The 25460-nt window shown below is 39.1% G+C and overlaps 1 protein-coding gene across 2 annotated transcripts in view; it reads left to right on the top strand.

The window, feature by feature from the left end:
- Positions 1 to 279: 279 nt before the first annotated feature.
- The window catches only part of LOC124644450 (protein toll-like), a 40026-nt gene continuing 14845 nt past the window's right edge, over positions 280 to 25460 (top strand). The window contains exon 1 of one of the 2 annotated variants that reach the window (XM_047183804.1): positions 280 to 435. The gene's annotated coding sequence lies outside the window, so the exon portion shown is untranslated. Of the gene's footprint in view, positions 436 to 18640; positions 18821 to 25460 lie in introns of those variants that run through there. The other variant, XM_047183803.1, reaches the window with a different exon arrangement.

Genomic DNA, 25460 nt, shown 5'->3' on the forward strand with positions numbered 1-25460 from the left:
TAGTTTTTTTTAATTATTTCAAGATATCAATTTATACTTATTTACTTTTATAAGGCTTTTTTTTTACGTCATGTAAATATGTACATAAACTGAACCCAACAATAAAATAAATTTACTATCTTTTCAATAATCTACAACAATAAACATTAAATAAGAAATAAACATACAGAAAACAATGTCAGAAACTTTTAATTTAGCCCTATTTTTAATCTGTGCACAATGGGAAATTCAAATTTAAGGCTTGGCAACTCTAGACATTACGCGAAGTGAAGTTAGTAAATGACGTATTTCGACGTCGTAACAACACGCTCTGTGAATTTGTATTTTTACAAATAAAACAAACTTTTATACGTATATTTACGTAAAAAATTATGTGTAGTGTAACAGAGTGGTGTAAACAGTGTTTTTAAGGAGTGTTACAGTGCTAAATATAAGGTTAGTGTCTTAAATTTGTCTTTTAAGCTACGTTTTCATTGAAATATCTACGTTCCGTCAAGGTAATTAAAGTTCGAAACAACTTGTAGCTCTGTTGTTTTCTAGGTTTCTAACAAACTATTTGGACAGTTTTTTGCTCAGTCTCGTTATTAAAAACTGTTTTTTTTTCATGTCCACTTCTTAATTAGTAGATTAGCCAAGTTTGAGTTCCAAGAGTTAAAAATTTTGCCAATTTTTTTTCTTGTTGAATGTAATTAGAAATTATAATTTTAAAGAAAGTCATTACAACTATATAGTTTTAATTTTGCTATGCTAGACACAAATTGATATTTGAACTATTTTACTTGAATGAATACAACAATTCACTCCCCTTATTTATACATATAACAAAAACTTTTTTTTTACTTTTTATCCGCATATTTCATGTAATAATTTAGGTAATTTTAAAAAACATAAACAAATAAAGTTTTTTTTTGTATTTCGTAAACATCCGCCTGAAAAAAATGGCGGTTCAATGAATCTAAAATTAGAAGTGCAGACGCGTGAGTCAGGAATTCGGGATACCTACCATGATTACAATTCTGAAAATATTCCGTATAAACTATATTAAGTACAAAATAAAAGGTCAATAGGTCATCTTACAGGACTAGTGTGAGTTGAAGAGTAAACATTGAAAGGTTCCGTACCTACCATTATCTGGAAAAAACGTCCAAAAATCACGTTCGTGATTCGTGGACAAAATATATATTTTATGCGACCAAGGGGGTCCAAGGGCGACCAAGGGGGTCGCATAAAATATATATTTTGTCCTACATAGTCTTTAGTACATAAGTATTTGTTGTTATGGCGACAACAAAAATACATATTTTTTACCCCTTTCGCTGTGGGTGCAGCGTGAGGGACTGTCAGACTCACCGACTAAACGCCATGATCCTTCTTATGCCCTTTACTTAGGGCTGCCTTCTCGAATTTCGCCAAACCCGGACAATCATTAAAAAAACCCGGACATTTGGCGTAAATGGACACTTCTTGAAACACCGCCCGGACGACCCCCGGACGGCCTCCAAACGAGGACAAATCCGGGGAAACCCGGACGGATGGCAGCTCTACCTTTACTTATGAACCAGGGCCGCGGTAACTCGCGCGAACAACCCCGCAGTAAGAACCTTAGGCCTGATAAATTGGTCGAACCAAGGCCTACACGCAACACTCATTGTGTTGTGGAGGTTAAAATAGCAGTGATCGGACTAATAAATACCTATTTACCATAAGCCTTCTAACAATTTGTCCTTATATGGGGTCAATGGGTTCGATTCCCGGGTCGGGCCGAAATCGCTTTGTGGGTTTTCTTAAACTTTCACAAAGCAGCCCGTAGTCTGAAAGTTGGTGATTGATTCACCCGTGCATCGGAAAGCATGTAAATGTCGGTCCAGCGCCTGATCTCTTTCCTGTCGTGTCGGATTGCCGTCCCATCGGGTTATGAGAGTGAAGGAATAGGGAGTGCACCTGTGTCTGCGCAAATGCTCGTGCACTATAATATGTCCTGCGCAGCTGGCTGATCTCCTATGAGAACAGCCGCCGTGGCCAAAATCGGCCGTGAACGCCATTATTATCGCTGTCAATATTTGGATGGGTATCCATCATTGTTCCTCCATGCCTCGGAATGCACCCATCTACGGAGAGACAGCGGTAATTACAGTTTTAACCTTTCCGTCCGAAAAATTAGACTGATAGACCTTTTATCTCACGAAAACGGGTGAGCCATACTAGTGTGTGTAAATGTACATGCACATAGTGTTTGTATGTGTGCGCTCGCTCGCGCTCAGTAGTGGCCGAGTCCCGCACTCATACACACACTACGTGCATGTACATTTACACACACTAGTATGGCTCACCCGCTTTCGTGAGATAAAACTAAATATAGACCGAGATAAAGAGCCATTTATTCATAGTAAGCTGAAAATTAGAAAATTAATTTTTGAAGGTCACGTTTACAAAAGACAGCTCCAAAAACGCCCGCCTTTCATCACTTCCTTTGTTTTTGCTGGGAAGAAGAAATTTTGGAACAAACTCCCCAGCAACTTGACCATGAGCTTTTCAAAACCTTATCTAGTCAGGAGGCTAGGCAGATCAATGACTTCGAACTAGCTATGAAAAGAACTGATTAATTATAGATTTGTACGTGATATCCTATTAAAATTATTAGTACTGACATATGCGTGCCTTGTTTCAATAATTAGCAACGTCACACTGCAAACTTAGGTGTAATCGCCCGATAGTTTCAATATTCTATCTATCTGTTGATTTGGTTACTAGCGATAGATTGACATGAGCCCCATGCAAGTAATGTAAAATTCCTATCTCTAGTAAGTTAAACAATAGATAGACAGTATATTGGGAACTGCTTGAAAGGTTCTTCCCTCCTTCAGACAGACACGTGTTGCTGGGGAGTTTGTTGCGTCACTTCTTCCCAGCAATAGCACCTAGGATGTAGTAAAGGCGCGACTCCACCGCGGTGCACGGAGAGGCTACGCACGTGTATTAAGCTTCGCTTTGTAAGAAAATGTATGTGGTTGTGTCCACTGCAACCCACGGAGAGGCTACGCATGAATTGACGTCATTGATACACGCGTGGCTTGCTCGAATAGGCGGTTACATAGCTCAACGCTGTCAACGTGGGGCTACGTTTCCACTGGAGTACTCGAATAAGACCCACGACTATGTACAGCTCGGTTATCGCAGAGCAGTTGTTGTAAGCGGTTACGTAGCTCAACGATGTCAGCGTGGGTCTACCCGTGCGCCGTGCCACGCTATACATAGTCGTGGGTCATATTCGTGTACTTCAGTGGAAACGTAGACCCACGTTGTCAAACAAATGAATACACGCAGCTAAAATGCGCCGTGTGTCCGTGCACAGCGTGCACTGCGGTGGAGCCGCGCCTTAAAGGGTGGGCGTTTTTAGGACTGTCTTCTGTATTTCTTTGACGTTTAAAAGGTGATTTTATTTTGCTGCAAGTCTGCACTGTGCTCTCATAATTGGCATTTTAGCGTCATATCATATCATTATGTACCTCTATGTACCTATAGCTATAGAGTATTATGTTATCATTTAAATTGCTCTCATCCGTCCACTTGCGTACAATACGTCGTATTACATGGACTCGTACAATCTGCATTGCTAAAAATATCTGACACAAATTGACATTGCTTGCAATTCCTGACCTGACTAATACGTGCGAAAATTACTAAAATATGCGCGAACTATCTTGGTAGAATCTTGTCAAAACAACGATTGCCTTTTGGTGAGAAATTCATCAAATGACGACTCCCGCTGTGTGTGCAGCGCTCGGGAGTATCAAACTCTTACTGACTAACACCCCGCCATGTTTTTTTTTTTTTTTTTTTTTTGGTATGGCATCTCGCAGTTCAGCCTAGGAGGCCGTGTACTGCTTAACCGGACTTTACCCCGCCATGTTCCTTCTGAAGCCCTTTATATACCAGCGCCGCGGTAACTTAAGGCGAGGAATTGGTCAACAATAATTCCATAACCGGCACGCGCATCTAAGGCGCCAAAAGGGGTCGGAGCGTCTGAGCGGGGCGAGGATAACAATACGCGCGCTAGCTTATAACTAAAAGTCGTAAGCGACAAAATGGTTTTGTAATTTTATTATTTAGAAATGATAATTTGATAAAAATTCCTTCTACAATTTTAAAGAGTATGTACATACTCAACTACTAAAAAAGTTAAGAGGTTTAAATCGGTCCCGTTTGCCCATAATATGTGAATCTCTTTTTAAAAAGAGGTATGTTTGATATATTTTTCTCTGTTATAAAAGTTACCTAATCATGTTTCTACGTCTAACAAAATAAGGTTTATATCATGAACTTTCAGGTAACCAAGTTGTATTTTGATCCGTTTTGTATTTACTGAGAAAAATTGAAATCCTTGGCGCCAAAAATTCCAATTCGTCCTCTTAAGCGAACTATCCCACAGCCCCGGCAGGCTTAAGCCTCGCTTAGTAAATCAACCACTGATAGCATAAAATAGTTTAAATACAACTCTTATCAAATAACTTTGCCACTCTGAAATCCGCCTTCCAGGGTCGTTCGCGCTCATGACCGCGGCGGTGGTACATGGCGGGCTTAAGAAGGAACATGGCGGGGTTTAGTCAGTACTGAGTACGAGTCTGACACTCCCGAGCGCTGCACACACTGCAGGAGGCGTCATTTGTTGATTTTTCATCAATAATAAAAGTCAACCATTTTCGCACGTGTGCAATTATGTTTTAGTACATTTTAACTATTATACAGTCACTTCGAACGGCAAATTATTTCTCGTAGTATTAAATATTAATCATGTAAGCTAATGACTGGGAAAGTACCCCCATACATTTAATTACTATTCAACATCTGGTATTAAATCAATGCACTCGTGTATAATAATAATTCACATTATGTATGCATGAGTGATCATGTATTGTTTTGTTTATTTATGAAACATTAGCAAACTTTAGTGTTCTTTTATATTATGTTCAAAGATAAAAAAGTATTTATTACTATAGTATTAAAGTCTGAAATCAGCAAAAATGTATTTAATATGCTAAGAAAATTGTTGTGCTTACCATTTTCAATAGAAAAAATCATGTTTGTTGTATGGGAGCCCCTTAAAATACTTATTCAACTCTCTAACTATCACGGTTCATGAGATATAGCCTGGCGACAGACGGACAGCGAAGTCTTAGTAATATTTCCCTTTGGATACGGAACCCTAAAAACACAGAAAAGTCCAAAACAGTATGCCTAACTGCGCCACGCGGTTTCACCCATGTAAACTTCTCTTACCCGGATTAAACGTAGTCAATGTCTTTAACATCATCAGTATCTATACACATAGTAAAATGATAGGAAAGTCAAAACTGTACATTGAATATTTTTTTTAAAGAATACTTGGGGGGTGATTTTTAGAATTTTTGTCTGGATGTCTGTTTGTCTGTATGTTTGTCCCGGATAAACTCAAAAAGTACTGCATGGATTTAAATCAAATTTTGCATATTATCACGCTATCACCTACGGGGGTTGAGTTGAGGTTGAGAGAATAAATGATTAAATAACCGAAATTGGAAATTCTATATTGCTCACGCAGACGAAGTCGCGGGCAACAGCTAGTAAAAATAATAAAGCTGCATTGTATAAATATTTCCTCTTACACCGCGTGGATGAGAGTTCTGCTCGTAACCTTGGAGGCGCGCGTTCGATTCTCAGAAATGTATCATTCATTTTTTATTAAGATTGTAGATATCTTTAAAGTAACTGTTAATAACTCATGTTTTTGTTTAACTAACTAAAGTTCTCACAGTTCAAATCCATCCTCCAAGCCTTTTTCCCAACTATGTTGAGGTCGGCTTCCAGTCTAACCGGATGCAGCTGAGCACCAGTGCTTTACAAGGAGCGACTGCCCTATCTGACCTCCTCAACCCAGTTACCCGGGCAACCCAATACCCCTTGGTTAAACTGGTGTCAAACTTACTGGCTTACAGTTCAAATGTAATCCAAAATTCTTTGCTAAGTACATATATCTTGGACACCTTAGGAGCATAGGTTTAATAGGAACCTGCAAAGGCCTATTTGAAATAAAAACATTTGACTTTGATCAATGACCGATTAAAGGTGAAGGAAAACATCCCGAGGAAACCTAGGCTAAGATGTCTTATAGTCTGAAATCAGCAACCCGCATTGAGGAAGCGTGGTGATTAATGCTCAATCCTTCTCCGTGTGAGAGGAGGCCTGTGCCCAGCAGTGGGACGATAAAAAAAAAAGGCGGTAACTATTTAAAAAACAAAAAAACACGCTTTTAAATAATTTAAAAATAATTCGGACATTTAGTTTGATGAGAGAAAGCGTGGAGCGTTTATGTAATCTTAACTCTTTTTCGTATTCCTGACAGCAAACCCTTTCATTTGATACCCTATCATGGGCGTGGATTTCAAATAGCCAGTCCGCCATTTTGGGGAGGCCACCATATTGGATTTGTAATGACGTTTCTTAGCTAGTCATGTATTGTTATCAGAACTCAGAGCGTGTGCAAAATTTCACCCTAATCGGATACCGGTTCAAATTAAGATAGCAAGATTTCTGAGATACATTGTTACAAGTGAAGATAATATAAGCGTGTTAATAACCCAATGAAAATACATAGCACCTAACACGTGCACATTTTATCTCTTATGGGTCTCTAAAGTTGCAACATTTGACCAAAGTTCAACAAATAAGCTAAAACCAACAAAACAAAGTTGCGGATAAAATACATTGATGAAAAACCCCAATGACATTATCTGACCTTTGTTAGAATATACAATATATTCTATCTTTAATAGTGTTCTTAAAACATCATAGACGCGGTTTCCCAATATTCTATCCTCATTCATTCCCAATATTTTATCTATCTGTGATTCGCTTACGTTACGAGCCAAGTTATTTTAAATTCCTATCTCTAGTAAGCAAGACAAATGATGATGATGTCCTCCTAGCTGATTATCGGCTACGGCGGCTGTTCTCTCTCATGTAAGATCAGTCAACTGCGCAGGACATATTATAGTGCACGCACATTTGCTTGCACACAGGTGCAGTCACTATTCCTTCACTCTCCGACGGATGGGACGGCAATCCGACACCACCGGAGAGAGAGATCACAAGCAGGACCGGCAAGACAGAAGAAAAATGGAAATTGGGAATGCTCGTAATTTAACTTCGCTTGTTTTTCTGTTGATGGGTGACCAACTATTTCATAACGACTTCCTCCGTGTATCGAAAGGCTTGTTAAATTGGTGTCGCTGTCATTTTAACATCTTCGGCAGTCGTTACGGGTAGTCAGAAGCCAGAAAATCTGACAACTAATCCTACCATTGCTGTCGAAACCTGGGTCGCGCCGAAATAGCTTTGTGGGTTTCTGAAACTTTCACAAAGCAGTCCTTAGTCTATTTGTTGTCTATAAATACACCCTCTTGTGTCGCCGGCGTCCCCGAATGCTACTCAGTAGCAGTCGTTACCATTCCACGTCAGAGGCCGTCAGGCGGAGTTGAGTACACTCTGACACTAGGGCTTGTTAGGTGATTAAACCTGCAGCTCACTCGACAAACAAGAAAGTTAATATTATACCTACAAGGCCAGCAAGATGTGAACAAATGCAGGTGTTTTAACATCCATGACTTATTTAAATTGTCTTCGATCTTAGAATTATTGTTATTTTATAGACTAGTTTAGTCTGGCTACTATTGTTAACGGGGTTTCTTCCGATCAGGTGGTCCCAATGTATATTATTTATGATCGTCATTCGTGGTGGTCTCAAGTATGAGTGTGGTATCGATTCTAGGTCAGGCAAGTACCAATGCAACTTTGTATGTACTTTCTAAGTATATCTTGGACACCAATGACTTAGTTTCGGATGGCACGATAAACTGTAGGTCCCGGCTGTCATTTGTCATTCATCATTGTCAGTCGCTACGGGTTGTCAGAAGTCTGACAAGCAGTTTTACCTAGGAGTATTGGGTTGAGGAGATAGGCAGTCGCTCCTTGTGGCACACTGGTACTCAGCTGCATCTGGTTAGACTGGAAGCCGACCCCAACATAGTTGGGAAAAGGCTAGATAGATGATGATATTGTGATAAGGTTGAAAATCTTTTCACAAATTGAGGTAGGTTGATGTCCTGCCGTATATACCAATAAATATTATTTAAACATTATTATTTATTTATAATTGCTGTAGCCGAGTTCACATCGAGATATATTTTTATCTTCTCGCTTAAACCGGTTGCGCGAAGACAGGTTTCTAAGGAAAATCAAGTGTAAAACTGCTTAGCGAAGGTTTTTATTTGTTTTTATTATTATAAACAATAATACGTGACTTGATGTTTTGTGTTTTTACCTAGGTATCGTGGTACTTCCCGTACCGGGATAAAATATACCTAGCCTATGTTACTCAGATATAGATCTCAGTGGCGTGCACTTGGAGAGGCCTATGTCCAGCAGTGGACTGCGATAGGCTGATGATGATGATGATGATGATGTTACTCGGGGATAGGGTAGCTTTCCAACAGTGAAAGAATTTATCATATCGGTTCAGTATTTTCGGAGCTTTCCCAACTGTGTTGGGGTCGGCTTCCAGTCTTACCGGACGTAGCTGAGTACCAGTGCTTTACAAGGAGCGACTGCCCTATCTGACCTCCTCAACCCAGTTACCCAGGCAACCCGATACCCCTTGGTTAGACTGGTGTCAGACTTACTGGCTTCTGACTGCCCGTAACGACTGCCAAGGATGTTCAATGACAGCTGGGGGTTCAGGGTAAAAATATACAACCAAAAAAGGTTCTTTGTAACATTAGTATAGATTAGAGATTAAAGATCAAAATATATAGGTATCAGGTGTTTTATAAAAATAATAAATAAATTAATGTAATAAACAAAAAATCCCACAACCCACAAATGTTCTTGAACTTTTAACTCTTTTTTTCGGTAAATTTTAATTTTTATTCGGTTTTACCGATTTGGTTACGATATAGTAAAAGCCAGTGCGGTTAATACGGTAACTGTTAAGGTCGTAAAACCGCAAATCTGGTAGTTAAGGTGTTTTATTTGAAGTATTCATTAAGTATTATGGGATTGTTTTTAGATTGGTATGTAAATGTCTGCAAAATTGATGTTAATAGATTTTAGGTAATATAGGGTACCGATTTTAGGGTTCCTTACCTAACCTAATCTAACCGGCTGTAGCTGAGTACCAGTGTTTTACAAGGAGCGACTGCCTCTCTGACCTCCTCAACCCTGTTACCCGGGCAACCCAATACCCATGTTATGGGATTTATATGAATAGGTTTTCAAACACAAAAAAGCAGGTCAAAACACTAGTTTTTAGGGTTCCGTACCCAAAGGTTACGACTCGGGACTCTATTACTAAGACTTCCCTGTCCGTCTGTCACCAGACTGTATCTCATACACCGTGATAGTAAGACGGTTGAAAATTTCATATACACATAAAAAACCCAATACTGAAAACTAGCATAATATATATGTTTTCGGGACTTCCATACAAAAAAACGTGTTTTTTTGGCCGTTATAGATAAACGTACGGAACCCTGCGCGTGGAAGTCCCGTTCGCACTCAGCCGTTTTTTTTTTTTTTCAGAATAATATACTTAGTTTTAATACTTAAAAAACGCCTGCGAAAGTGTCTACCACTAACTTAGGATTTCCGTGACCCAATTAATTCTAGAAAGTACATAAATAAAAAGCTTGGACTAACATGTATTAACATAACCGGATTTATCGATTTTCCCACTGTAACAGTGATTTTCCCAGCCAATCAACTACTTACTTTATAGTTTAATAATGACGTAAGTATTGTTACGTCATAATGACCGAAACACGGGTTTTTGTTAACTAAACCTGGGGCCCGATTCTCCTAAGTTAATAATGACAAAATCGAATAGAAATCGAATCGCAATATGATCGCAATAGCAGTTTTAACCATATCGGGCATTCTGCTACTAATAAAAGACCAATCGTATTCGATTGACATTTGATTGGTGTGCGATTGGTCTGCTATTTTGGTGATTTTGGTCTATACGGTAGTTTGCTGTACAATCATTTTGCAATCGTAAATCATTTGCAGACAAAATGATTCATTATTGAATGACAGAAAAGGATAAAAACGTTTATTTCAAAGAAAAAATAGCGGAATGCCACATACGCTTCAATCGTAATCGAGTCGGGATTGGATCTCAGTCGAACCGAGTCGAACGTGAATCGTATGACGCTTAAATAAAATTAGGAGAATCGGGGCCCTGACCTTGATAACTCGATGAAGTGAATTGACAGGTCACTCGTAAAAACAAACACTTAAACTTAGTCTATGTTATTGCTCAATTCATTGGGATATGGTGCTCGTGGCTAAAAACTAGCCACACGGATCAATTGACCATAAGGTTAACGTTTGCATTGGTCGGTCATGACAAGTTCTTCCGAACTTCGGAAGGTACGATAAATTGGTCCCGGCTGTCTTTACAGGCAGAAGCCAGAAAGTCTTACCAAGGGGTCAGGTAACTGGGTTGAGGAGGACAGATAGGCAGACACTCCATTTGTTGACCGTGTTTCGGAGGGCACGATAAACTGTAGGCCCGGCTGTCATTTGAACATCTTTGGCAGTCGTCAAGGGGTAGGCAGAAGCCAGTAAGTCTGACAGCCAGTCTTACCAATGTGTCTCGAGTTGGCCGGGTAACTGGGTTGAGTAGATCAGATAGGCAGTCGCTCCTTGTGGCACACTGGTACTCAGCTGCATCCATTTGGACTGGAAGCCGACCCCAACATAGTTGGGTGCAAGCTCGGAAGACATGTCACACTGCGCAGTAACATCTTTTAAGAAAAAACAGTCTACTGCGCAGACAATGCTAACTTCATACTATACGTCAGAGCAAGTTTACAATACGTATTAAAGTCGGGAATTATAATTAATTGCTTTAACAATTATAGCGTGTTGTGAGCGTGATAATGTCAATGACATAAAATTTAATTAAGTCATATTTTGTAAAATCCCTTAATTTAGCTTTTTTGTGACGTCATAGTTTTGAAAAAGTCGTGGTGGCTTAGTGCAGTGTTTCCCAAAGTGGGCGATAACGCCCCCTTGTGGGCGCTGCAGGTCTCAAGGGGAGCGGTAAGAGACCCAGAAAGAAAATAGGGGCATTGTGTAGAGGCCTGAGGGGTGATTTGTAATTTTATTTAGCTAGGAGGCCTCTTAGACAACGACTTGTGAACATCAACTAATATGAATTACGAGATTGCTCAGACTCGGTTCTATATTTCTCTCCACGTAATTCATATATCTGTCCTATTTTACTGAATATAGAAAAAATAAAAATCATGTCAATGTCAATCAGTCGCTCCGTTTCGTAATTAAAGTAGACACAAACAAACAAATAAAAAGGCAACAGACACACTTTCGCATTTTGATAGTTATTAGTACTCGTAGATATCTATCATGTTTTAACAAGTTTTTGTTAAATAACCCGAATTGTGAATTCCTGTATCAGTCGGCTAGTTCAAGTTGTACGACCAGGATGGCACGGGCAGAAGAGACAAGTCACTGAGGGTGCCATTCTAATCTGCAAAGCCTAGGTTCACTTCATTATTCAAATTTTTAACAAAACTACAACAGTGCATGCGCAAACAAGGCATGACGTCGAGGCGGCACTGGAGGGGTGCCAGTCCGGCTGTCACCCCTCTCTTTCTCGTTTATTTATGTTTTTTCCCGGTTTACTTAAATTAATTCCTCAAAGTTATTAAAAAAAAAACAGTTTTTTCAACATTTCTGGTTTATTCTGCGCCCTTTGAGTCAGTCAAAAAATTTTGCGCTCGCTGCACTCGCGCCTTTCACTTAACAGTGACTATTTTCTAATTTCTTTAGGTATTATTGCGTCACAAAAATCAAAAAATTTGCGCTCGCGGCTTCTTCTCTTTGCAGTGTTTTTTTTCCACACTTGTTGAGGTACTTTTGTGCCCCAAAACTAAACAATTTGCGCGGTATTTTTAACTTGTTTTGGTACTTTACTCTTCCAAAACTCAAAAATTTCGCGCTCGCGGCGCTCGCGGCTTTTTCACTTGTGACTGGTTTTTATAAAACATGTTTGGGTTCTATTATGTCCCAAAACTCAAAAATTACGGGCTCGCTTCGCTAGCGCTTCAAAAGTTTGCAGTGATCTGTCTCCGGTTTCTTTATGAGGCAAAAAGCCATGAATGACCATATTGCACCATATTTTGTCGTTTTTTTGGTGGGTGCTCAGTAGGTAGTCCGCCCCGGTTGCCACCCGATGCTACGCCGCCACTGTAAGAGTCAACTTGAGACCTAAGCGCCGCGGTATGTTACCTACCTGCGCTCAGGTTTCAAGTTGCGGGTTATAGTAAAAGTTTCGTTTAGAACTCTCCGTTATATAGGTCACAATAATTAATTATTTAATTTGAAGTTATAGTGGTTTTTAAATAGGTGAAAAAATGGGGGGCGCTAAAAAAAATATTTATTCTCAAAGTGGGCAGTAGACAAAATAAGTTTGGGAACCACTGGCTTAGTGGGTAAAAAAGAGCCAACCTCCCGAGGATGAGGGCGTGGGTTCGATTCCAGGTCATGCAAGTACTAATGCAACTTTTTTAAGTTTGTATGTACTTTCTAAGTATATCTTGGACACATGACTGTGTTTCGGATGATCAGTAGTCAACTTTTCAGCAAAGTTATTTCACGAGGGATATATAAAATATATTCGATAGATGAATATTAAATTTTACTAACATAGGTTTAATTGTTCTTTGTTTAATAACTCATATGGATGTCACTTATCTATACTAATATTATAAAGCTGAAGAGTTTGTTTGTTTGTTTGTTTGAACGCGTTAATCTCAGGAACTACTGGTCCGATTTGAAAAATTCTTTCAGTGTTAGATAGCCCATTTATCGAGGAAGGCTATAGGCTACTTTTTATCCGGGTTCGTGCAGAGGTTCCCACGGGATGCGGGTGAAACCGCTGGCAGAAGCTAGTCCGAAATAAAGATTATTTTATATCTTAGATATTATACATCATTGTATGTTCAGGCTTTTCCCAAACATAATAATTGATAAACAACAAATACAATGATGCACATTTATTGCATTTCCCGATATTTCCTAATAACTAGTTTAGTATTAATTGAATTTCCCAATAAACAGCGATAAAGTTACTAATTCTAGTACATAATATCTTTGACAACTTAACTAGAGGGTTTATCCAAGAATTAACCAATTGCGTAATTGCGGATCTTACGACTATTTACTACAGTGTCTTATGCAATAGAACCTCTCAAGTATGAGGGCGCGGGTTCGATCCCAGGTCAGGCAAGTACCAATGCAACTTTTCTAAGTTTGTATGTACTTTCTAAGTATATCTTAGACGCCAATGACAGATTAAAGGTGATGGAAAACACCTCGAGGAAACCTGGACTTTAAAAATCTGTAATCAGCAATCCCGGCTGTCACTGAACATCCTTGGCAGTAGTTACGGGTAGTCAGAAACCAGTCTAACCAAGGGGTATCGGGTTGCCCGGGTAACTGGGTTGAGGAGGTCAGATAGGGAGTCGCTTGTTGTAAAGCATTGATACTCAGCTGAATCCGGTTAGACTGGAAGCCGACCCCAACATGGATGGGAAAAAGTCTCGGAGGATGATGATCTTATGCAATAGAAATCTGTAGCTTTGGCTCAATAGCTACGAAATATATTTTAGTAACCTTTCACTTCTTCTTCTTTCTCCTGCCCTGTTCCCAATTTTATTTGGGGTCGCCGCAATATGTCATCCTGTTCCATTTTCCCCTGTCACTCGTCATACTGACACTCACTCCCTTCCTATTCATGTCATCTTTCAGGCAATCCATCCATCTTTTCTTAGGTCTTCCTCTTCCTCTACATCCTTCTACATTCATACTTAGCTCATTACATGCCCATACCATGACAATCTTCTACTTCTCATCTTTTCTGTAACTGGCGCAACTTTTTCACTCATCCTCCGAGCCTTTTTCCCAATCATGTTGGGGTCGGCTTCCAGTCTATCCGGATTCAGCTGAGTACCAGTGCTTTACAAGAAGCGACTGCCTATCTGACCTCCTCAACCCAGTTACCCGGGCAACCCGATACACAACTTTTTCACTATTGTACTAATATTACAAAGCTGAAGAATTGGTCTAAGTAAGTATTTATTTATTTTTGTCGTTGGCGCAATGGTCACCATGCTGGACTGCCCACACCATGATCCCGGGTTCGATTCCCGGTTCGGTCGACATTAGTGTGATGGGCATACATATATAGTTTATCAGTTGTGTTAACACAGCTAGTAGTACGTTAAGCTTCTGTAAAATTCAATAAAAAGTTTTCGAACTCGTGACCTAAGGTTATTGTAATATTATCTAATCTTACCAAACCTATTTCAAAGAATTATAAAATACAATAAGAGCGCGCGCACATTACAAACTTAGTAGGCCGACTTCCAGCCCGTTGGTAGGAAAAAACATTTTGTTTTAGATAAGCGTGAATTCCATCAAAATTTTAAGTCGGCATGATACCGAACAAATACTTACATGATCGTTGTTACGTGTGTACTTCCATTCATCTTCATACTGATTTATGAGCCCAAAAAAACTATCGGCCTACTAAAAGTTTGTAGTGTGCGCGCGCTCTTAGGGTTTTCCCTAAACGCAAGCTCACTATCACTAGTTTTTTTTTTTTGATAATACTGTAGTCTGCTAAATTATTAATTTTGTTGATAAATATATTTCATGTGACTAAAGATCATTTCCCGAGCCTTTTCCCAACTATGTTGGGGTCGGCTTCCAGTCTAACCGGATGTAGCTGAGTACCAGCCCTTTACAAGGAGCGACTGCCCTATCTCACCTCCTCAACCCAGTTTCCCGGTAGGTACTCCTTGGTTAGACTGCACACAGACAATATTGCTTTTAATTATATTTACATATGTATTTTAAAAACACATAAAAAAACGGCAAAGTGCGAGTTGGACTCGCGAACGAAGGGTTCCGTACCATTATTTAAAACTAGCTTCTGCCAGCGGTTTCACCCGCATGCCGTGGGAACTACTTCCCGTACCGGGATAAAAAGTAGCCTATAGCCTTCCTCTATAAATGGGATATCTAACACTGAAAGAAATTTTCAAATCGGACCAGTAGTTCCTGAGATTAGCGCGTTCAAACAAACAAACAAACAAACTCTTCAGCTTTATAATCCTAACTAATATTATAAATGAAAAAGTAACTCTGTCTGTCTGTCTGTCTTTTCTTCACGCCTAAACTACTGAATCGATTTGTGTGAAATTTGGTACAGATATAGTTTGAAACTTGAGAAAGGACATAGGATAGTTTTTATTACAAAAAAATATAAAAATAAAAGGAGATCATTCAAGTCTCGAACATTTTGTACCCAAAAATGAAAGTGCCGGCCAGAAGAAAAAAATAGTAGATTCTTGTAGAGAATAATGCCCTGAATATTTTTTACTATTACAAGAATTGTCTACAATTAACCCCCAGGCTGCTATTTGACTTTGAAAATAGCAAAAAATCCCACAATATTTGGAGCATTACATTACGGCCCCAAACTGGAGAAGGCAGCCGCTGCCTTCAAAGGACTCCTGCCCAACCTGGGAAGTCATCAAATGACCCCCCTCCCGCTGTGGGGAAGTCAGATTCCTACTGACTAAAACCCATCATGGGGAAACCAGGGCCGCGGTAATTCTTTCGAACAATCCTGCAGCCCCGATAGGCTTTGTCCCCGCTAAAAATATCATAGTATTCTTTTCGAGGATGCCCTGACGATTTTTTACTTTTATAAGGAACGTCTTCGTTAACCCCCAGACTGCTATTTGAGTTTAAAGTGAATATAAAATCTATACTTGAATGTTACGACAAATACGTCCGCGGGACCCACTGGGGTTTGCTGACTGTCTGAGGAGGGCTTGGGTCAACGCTCGGCGCCGACACAGGCCTGTTGTTTCCAAGGAGGCGGAGGGACGATGAGCCTCCCTAAACTCATCGCCCACAGACCGACATCTATGGTGCCGGGAGTCTTCTCGACAAACGATGCGCGTGGTGTCTTCCACGTCCACGGCAGCGGCTGGGATGAGATGCGCGAACTCTCAGTTATTCCACCGCCTCCTTCTCTGGCATGCTTCACAGAAGGAGACGAAGGCATCCCATTCCCCCTCGCCCCTATAGAATTTCGAGTGGGTCATAGTCCCTCTGTCTCCTTGGAGACAGACAACATGTGTCGTCGGCATGCATTGTTTACGCCCCCCTCAGAGAGTTAGCAAACCGCAGGTGCCCCACCAGGGCCAAAACCTGCCGAGGCTGCGGGATTGTTCGAAAGAGTTACCGCGGCCTGGCTACATGGTCAGAAGGAACATGGTGGGTTTAAATCAGTAAGAGGCTAATCGGAGCTAATCAGTGTAGCAGGGGCCGTAATCGTAGACGTTCGGTCAGTTAACAAAAAAATAAAACCGACTCCCAAGAACACTGAAATGCAAAAAAAATACTATTCTTAGGTGCATCGGCCTAGAAAGCGGTGGCGTATAAACTCAGGAAAATCCATTAGGCACTGTGTTTTTTTTGTAAAAAGTTTTTTATTTTTGGCTTTTCAGTGACAAGCATTGTTGTCACTATCCGCATTTGTGGAAAGATCTCATTAATACGAATAATATAAGCCCGATAAATAAAGCCCGAAGAATAATATAAACACGAGGTAGTTTACATATTCAGTTGTCGAGTTCCCTCGACCTTCTCCGGTCTCCATCATCAGGTCAGCTCCAAACCTTCACAGTTGCAAAGGTCTCGTCAATACAAATAACATAAGCCCAAACACGAGGTAGTTTACATATTCAGTTGTCGAGTTCCCTCCACCTTCTCTCGTCTCCATCATCAAGTCAACTCCAAACCTTCACTGTTGCATAGTGTTATCAGACGTACACCTCATTGTCAAGTTTTTTACCTATGCACGCCTACAATTTTCAAAAGTTGCCCTCGATTTCTCAGGGTTTCCATCATCAGATCCTGACCGGGTGATTATGGGACTACCTGGAAGGTATACCCTAACAAAAACGAAAACAAAATTGCAAATCTGTTCAGGCGTCTTCGACTAATCTGTGAACATACATAAAAAAAGATCCCGACGAATTGAGAACCTCCTCCTTTTTGGGAAGTTGGTTAAAAAAATACTGTGGACGTTATTTGCCATAACATTCAAGTATAGATTTTTTATTCACGGTTCTCCCACTTTAAACTCAAACAGCAGTCTGGGGGTTAACCGAAGAGGTTCCTTATAATTGTAAAAAATCTTCAGGGCATCCTCGACAAGAATCGTACGATATTTTTGTGGGGACAAAGCCTATCGGGGCTGCAGGATTGTTCGAAAGAATTACTCCGGCCCTGGTTTCCCCATGATGGGTTTTAGTCAGTAAGAGTCTGGCTTCCCCCCAGCGGGGGGTCGTTTGATGACTTCCAGGTTGGGCAGGAGTCCTTTGAAGGCAGCAGCTTCCTTCCTCAGTTTGGGACCGTGATGTAATGCTCCAAACATTGTGGGATTTTTTGGTATTTTCAAAGTCAAATAGCAGCCGGGGGGTTAATGAGGGTTTTCTAAAATGTGAGGTGGCAGCACCGAGTCGTCAGGTCCAGGTAACTGTCAAAGTGCTTATCTTTACTATGAATAGTGAACGATTTTAGTGTTTTTTTTTTATTTTATAATTAAAGCACTGCATTATTGTTTTACTATTGAGGTTGAGTAAATAAAAAAAACTAAATCATATTGTGTTAACAAATTTTTCAACAAGCTTTTCCTTAGTACCAGTGACTTTTGCACCCTCTCTCTTAGCTCAATTTTTAGTTCAGAAACCTTATTCTGACCGTAGTCCATAATAAAATCAATAACACTTCCAATATAACAGAATTTCAAAGTTCGGACCCTACAATTCCATACTATTTGACAGCTGTTTGGACCTGACGCATACGAAGCGCCGCCTGGCGGCAGAAAAAGTATCGAAAACCCTCATTGTAGACGATTCTTGTAATAGTAAAAAATGTTCAAGGCATTATTCTCTACAAGAATCAAGTATTTTTTTACTCTGGCCGGCACTTTCAGTTTTGGGTACGAAATGAATGATCTCCTTTATTCCGGACATATAGCGCCACCTATTGTCAAACCAAAAATCTACCGGAAGTTACTATTCCACGCGAAAGAAGTCGCGGGCAAAAGCTAGTATTATTATAGATGAGCAAAAAAACACGTTTGTTGTATGGGAGCCCCCCAAACTATTTCTTTTATTTTAGTTTTCAGTATTTGTTGTTATAGCGGCAACCGAAATACATCATCTGTGAAAACTTCAACTCTCTAACTATCAGGGGACGGACGGACAGACAGCGGAGCGAAAACAATAGGGTCCCGTTTTATCCTTTGGGTATGGAACCCTAAAAAACACTTTTCCTCCACTTCAAATCTGCCATTTGCATTTATTTATCTGTGAAATAATCATCAACATTATAAATTATTGTCAATCGCGGATTCGACCAATGGGCGGCAAGTACACGGCTGGTTGTGGTTCGGTTCTCGTTATAGTAAATGTTGCGGCTCACCCTTAATCAGTAGTGTGACAAATGTTATCGGGAACGGTCGTGTGAACTTTGCAAATAAATAAATTAAATTAAATTAATTGTTGCTGTGGTTTTTAACATTGATTAAGTGTGATTATGTTTATTGTGTTATCAACAAATACTGTGCTTGTTATTTTTTTATAATTTCAATAAGGACGTTGGATTATTTCTGTGGAATGTAAGTGTGATTTTTGATCTTAATTTTTTTATGTTTATTTGTTTACATTTGAGTGCAGTGAATTTGGGGCAGTTTAAAACAGCAAACAAATTAGTATTTTATATTAACTGATTTAAAGAAGGTTCATAGATTGGCCTTCATGTATGTACGTTTGGATGAACCGTTTTTGATTTTAGCCGATATAAGTAGTTTTTTTTATTTGGTTTTCTTGGCATCTTACTATTGTGATCTCTCTCCGGTCCCATCGCGCTATGAGAGTGAAGGATTAGTGAGTGCACCTGCGTCCAAGCAAATGTGCGTGCACTATAATATGTCCTGCGCAGCTGGCTGTTCTCCTTACATGAGAACAGCCGCCGTGGCCGATAATCAGCTAAGACGTCATTATTATTATATGTTTAACACGTGTTCGTGTTTTGTTTTGATTATACCGTTCATTCTACGAAATATATTGTTTTTTCGTTTAAGGGGAGTCCTTGAAAACTTATTTGTGCGTTTGTACGATACCTAACTATGTTATGACCGTGATATCCAGATGGTAATTCAATTTTTGTAACCGATTAGAAAAATGGAGTTTTGGTAATATGTCCTGATATACCTTTTGTGTATAATTATGTTCCGTATAATAATAGCTATACTTCCGACATTAAGGCTGCTTTTGCTTGCTTGCTATATTATTGCCAAGCTTAATCGAAACGCATCCAGTAGTTTAAGTGTGAAAATTTGCAAATATTTATTATATAAAAATGAATTGCTGTTCGTTAGTCTCGCTAAAACTCGAGAACGGCTGGGCCGATTGAGCTGATTTTAGTTTTAAAATGTTTGACGCAGTCCAGGGTAGGTCTAAACGGTGAGCAAATAAGGAAAAAAAAATGCGAGTAAGATTCCCGGGACGGGAGTGATTAGACAAAAAACTTACGGAATGCCGCAGAACCACAAAAGTAAAGTACTAGGACAGCATAATTCACCTTAGTAAAGTATACCAATAACGAAATTTCGATGCAACTGCTCACCATGTACCAGAGCGGCAAAAAATTGGGCAAAAACGGCTAGTATTTAATAAAAACTTATGCATTTCTTATATGTATTTGAGCATTGAATACCACTTTTACTGTCTTCTTTGTAGAAATAAAACATGTTTTTCAAAGGCTGTAAACAATAATATACTTTGACATTTGGCCTCAATCGCGATACTTCGTTTTACTCTTGTGAAAACATTTTAATTTTTAAACGTTGTATATATTGTGATGTTGCAGTACTCTTTTTAATTATTTTCCTAGCCTGTATTGTCCCACTGCTGGGCAAAGGCCTCCCCATTTCGTCTCCACACCTAGATCTTTTGAATGTTCCCACCAATCAGGATTGTAGGCGTAAATCATCATCATCCTCCGAGCTATCCCAACTATGTTGGGTCGGCTTCCAGTCTAACCGGATGTAGCTGAGTACCAGTGCTTTACAAGGAGCGACTGCCTTGTCTGACCCCCTCAACCCAGTTACCCGGGCAACCTAATACCCCTTGGTTAGACTGGTGTAAGACTTACTGGCTTCTGACTACCCGTAACGACTGCCAAGGATGTTCATGATGATGCCATGATTGTAGGCGTAAATAAATGAAAATAATACCCGTGTCCTGATTTTAATACCAACAAGTGTAACCACCGGATGCTAAGCGTATTCACTATCAGTATCATATTTTTGTTTTTAACATTAAAACTAAATAATCTATACTCAATACCAATATGGTAAACGAGAAATCATTTGTTTGTTTGTACCCTAGTTGCTTCGAAACTATTGAACCGATTTCAAAAATTATTTCACTGTTGGGGCGCTACACTCTTCCCGAGTAACATAGGCTATATTTTATCCCGGTACGGGAAGAAGTTCGCCCGGGACAGTGATAAAACTGTAGTACTAAAGTGGTATTAGTGGTAAGTAGTACCTATTATCGCTCAATAACATATTTTGTTAGTAATTTCCTCGTTATTTTGTACATATTTGATTTAAAATCATTAGTAAAAGGCTATTTATTATATTTATGATAACAGATATAATTACTACATATCTGAAATTAAATATGTTTAAAATCCATATGGTTCTAACAATGTCAATGTTATCCCAAAAATATATCGGGTGTGTCGTAGGTACCTAATCACATTAAATCCTATAACATATACTTTATGATATGCTATGGCGAATTGTAAAAAAAATAACCTAATCCATTAAGTGGTTTAGCCACTGGAGTCATTTTTAGTTTTCATAATTTACAACATCATGTGTAAATCAGAGATAAAGTTAGGAGTATCGAATGTTTTATCAGTTGACAGCTGTCAGTTTTCAATGGAGAATTTCCGTTGTTTGTAATGACTGACTTATAAATGGTGTTCTAATTCTCGCATATTTTTATTGTATATTTACTTTGTTTAAAAAAAAAAACATTTTTTTTTATTTATTTTTTCTATGTGCTAATCGACCTATATTAACGTGTTTCATTATGGAGTAGGTACGAAACACCCGATATATTTTACGTCCTTCCAAAGTTGAGGTTTTCATAATTGATAAGTCTAAAGTACAAGTGCAAGTTAATGGACTTTTTGACCGTTAGCGGGAAATTCATAAAAAATATTTTTTCTATTTTTCTAATTTGTCACCAGAGCTTATCATTCGTGCCAATAACTCAGTTTTTTTTTCTAATTTAAAAGTCTCTCAATAAACTTCTTAATACATACAAAATATTATTTCGCACTAAAAATATAAAAAATATACCTAAGGTTCGATACTTTCGAAGCCCCTAGAATACAAACCATAATGGCCTTACTACAAAAATTTTAACCACTATTTTACACTTGTCTAAAAAAAATGTGGCTCCAAAATGAACCATATGTCAACGTCATAATTTGACATTTTTTTAGACAAGTCTTAAACTGACGTTAAAAAGTTTTTGTGGTAAGACGGTGAATGTTTCCTCTTTATTATATTTTATATTAGTATAAATTACTTTTCGACTTAGGTAAAAAATCAAAAAAACATTTTCAATATGAATTTTCCAAACGTCGCATTCACCTTATTATGTAGAAACTAGTTTTAGGTTTTTCCAACAATATTATTGTCGTTTTAAACTAAATATATAATAATATGAATAAACGGTCAATCGTATGACCCGTCGAAAGATAATAGTGTGTTGTATATATCAGTTTTATATATTTTGCATGCTATCTCACTATGTATGTATGTATATTCCTGCTATCAGTAGGTACATATCAAAATGTACATACACGTGTGCTCGTTAAAATACTACATTTATAAAAATCGTTGGGTAGTCCATCCTCCTCCGAGCCTTTTTCCCCAACTATGTTGGGGTCGGCTTCCAGTCTAACCGGATGTAGCTGAGTAGCAGTGTGCTCCAAGGAGCGACTGCCTATCTGACCTCCTCAACCTCTACTTCAAAATAGTTGGGTATTATTTACCATCATTCAATTGTTGTAACTTACCCCTTTTTAAGGTTCCTTATCCCCAAAAAACGGGACCCTATTACTAAGACTTCGCTGTCCGTCCGTCACCGGGCTGAATATTTTTGGATAATAGTATGGAACCCGTGATTACCTATCTGACCTCCTGAACCCAGTTACCAGTTAGGGCAACCCGATATTTCTTGATAAGACTGTTTATCGGTCTTTCTGGCTTCGGACTACCCGTAACGACTGCCAAAGATATTCAGATTACTGCCGGAACCCAACAGTTAAAGTGCCTTAAGAAATACGGAGGAATTCGTCCTGATAAAATAGTCACCCATCCACGGAGTGACCGCGCCAAGTGTTACCCTATGCTTGAGCCGTGCGTCCCTTAAGTAGCTACGTAACTTTCCGTAAGCCAGAAAACAGTCTCATCATCCTCCTGCCTCTATCCCAATTTTATTTGTGGTAGGCGCAGCATATCTTCTTCCATACTCTTCTATCTGCCGTCATCTCACAAGTAACATTTTTTCTAACCATGTCGACTTTCACACACTCCATCCATCGTTTCTTTGGTCGTCCTCTTCCACTATATCCGTCCACATTCATATACTCATCACCTTCCTCACAGTATGACTTTCATTCATACAGAATTCAGTCTGACATAATAATGTAGTCTATATAATAATAATAAATATCAGGGTTGCCCGGGTAACTGGGTTGAGGAGGTCAGATAGGCAGCCGCTTCTTGTAAAGCACTGGTACTCAGCTGAATTCGGGTAGACCGGAGGCCGACCCCAATACCTATAGTTGGGAAAAAGGCTCGGAAGATGATGATAATAATGTAGTCTATTAGAATATTTGGCATACAGGAAAAATTTTACCTCAAATAGCGTCTTAAAATACTAAACTGCAGAACAGCTGAAAAAACATCGCTGTCATAAAAAACTCGTTCCCGCCTTCTCAGTGTGTAAAAATAACTTCTTGCTACGTACACAAGTGCTGTATGAAAATGTCTACGTATATAATAGATATGTATGTAGTCTTCACTCGTCGCCGATTTGCTCATTAACTTATAACAAGTTGGATAAAGTAAGAAGAGTATACATAATGTATAAATCACTTACTGGTTTGTCCACCAGGATTCAGATGAATCGCCAATCTTTTTGTCGTCACGGAGTGTAGTAACAAATATTGTCGAAACTAATCTAGTTGTTTAAGTTATTGTTCCCATGAAAGCAACAGTGTAATGTTTTTATTGAGAATATTATGCGAGTCCCATTAAATTCTAAGCAGCTTCCATATATTTTCGATCACAAGCAACGCTTGGCGCGATGGGTGGGTGACCATCTTGTCATAACGAGTTCTTCCATGTTTAATAAGGCACGATAAACTGAAGGTCCCGGCAGTCATTAGAACAACTTTGGCAGTCGTTACGGAAGCCAGAAAGTCTGACAACCAGTCCTGCCGAGGGATATTGGGTTGCCCGGGTAACTGGATTGAGGAGGTCAGATAGACAGTCGCTCCTTGTAAAGCACTGGTACTCAGCTGCATCCCATTAGACTGGAAGCCGATCCAAACATAATTATGTAAGGCAGATGACCATTCCTCATAATTGAATCGGTTGAATAAAAATGCAAACGAGATAATATAAACGCCAATACTTCCCTTATCTCTACAAATACACACATGTAGTACATTACCATGAATTTAAATATATAAATATACTGCTTTATCGTACTTTATTGATATAATTGCAGTTTATTGCAAACCAGTGCTGCGCTGTTAAAAGGGGGCGTACATCTGTGTCACAAAGGATTTGCAGTTTATAGGTGAATCATTCTAATCAATCTTATGGAGAGAGATCACTTAGGATTTAATACATGTAGGTAGAGGATAAAATATATAGGCTACTTACTACCCGGGTAGGGTAGGTATGGATTCTTCTCTATGGATAACTTTCTTAAAGTTATATGTCCTTTCTATGTATATCTTTGTTATTTGTTTTTCTATGGACCCTTGTTGCCAGTTGCCAGAAATAAAGGAATAAATAAGTACCTTGGACAGTAATGACATATCTCGAGGATATATAAAGTTTAAAGCGCATTCCTTCTCTGTTTGAGAATAGACTTCATCATCTCCCGAGCCTTTTCCAACTATGTTTGAGAAAAGACCTGTACCGTTAAACAGGCCAATGATGCTGATGATGATGAAAACCTTATCAATTTTTATAACCGCGAAACACCACTGGGCTATGACTATTTCTCTTCTTTCTTCAGCTACCCACCAGTACTTTTCCAAAGCCTCTAAAATTAAAGATATGAGGATAAACTCGAAGCCATCTCGAACAGATTTAGAGGTATATTTACGATCAGATTCCATCAGGAATTCATTTCATGCGGTTATTTTTGAACACAAACACTCGGTGGCCTGATTTTCGAAACAATATTGCAATAGTGAAGCCAGTGTGTCTGACAACTAGTCTTGGGTTATTGGGTTGCCCGGGTAACTGGGTTGAGGAGATCAGGTAGGCAGTCGCTCCTTGTAAAACACTGTTGCATCCGGTTAGACTGGAAGCCGACCCTATTATAGTTGGGAAAAGGCTCGGAACATGATGACTTTATTTTACATTATAAAGCTCAGGATCAATATCTGGAACCCTATATTTGATTAAAAAAAAACTTATACGGTAAAAGTACTTTCTACCCGGATGCGCAAAGTTGTTCCACTGGGATTCAGGTATGAACAGTTCACCTATTTATAAAATTCGACTTAAAATTCTGTTTTGTAAAAGTTCATACTCAGCTAAATTATCTAACATGCTTATCGAACTTGTATGTAGTAGGCAAAACATGGAAACAAAAAAAGCATAATTATAGTGATTGACATTTAATATGATTTGTGTGAAAACCCAGTTGATAACATATTTATATGTTTGTGTTTGCAAACATGTGGCCGAGTTTCAATAGTCACGTAGTACACAGAATGTCTATTGTCAATCCCTTCTTTCTTCATCATCATCATCATCATCATCAGCCTATCGCAGTCCACTGCTGGACATAGGCCTCTCCAAGTGCACGCCATTGAGATCTATTTTCGGCTTCTCGCATCCAGCTCCTGCCAGCCGTCTTGCGCAAGTCATCACTCCACCGTGCCTGAGGACGTCCTACACTACGTTTGCCCTTCTTTCTTAC

The sequence above is a fragment of the Helicoverpa zea genome, chromosome 30, assembly GCF_022581195.2.
Source record: "Helicoverpa zea isolate HzStark_Cry1AcR chromosome 30, ilHelZeax1.1, whole genome shotgun sequence".
NCBI lineage: Eukaryota > Metazoa > Arthropoda > Insecta > Lepidoptera > Noctuidae > Helicoverpa > Helicoverpa zea.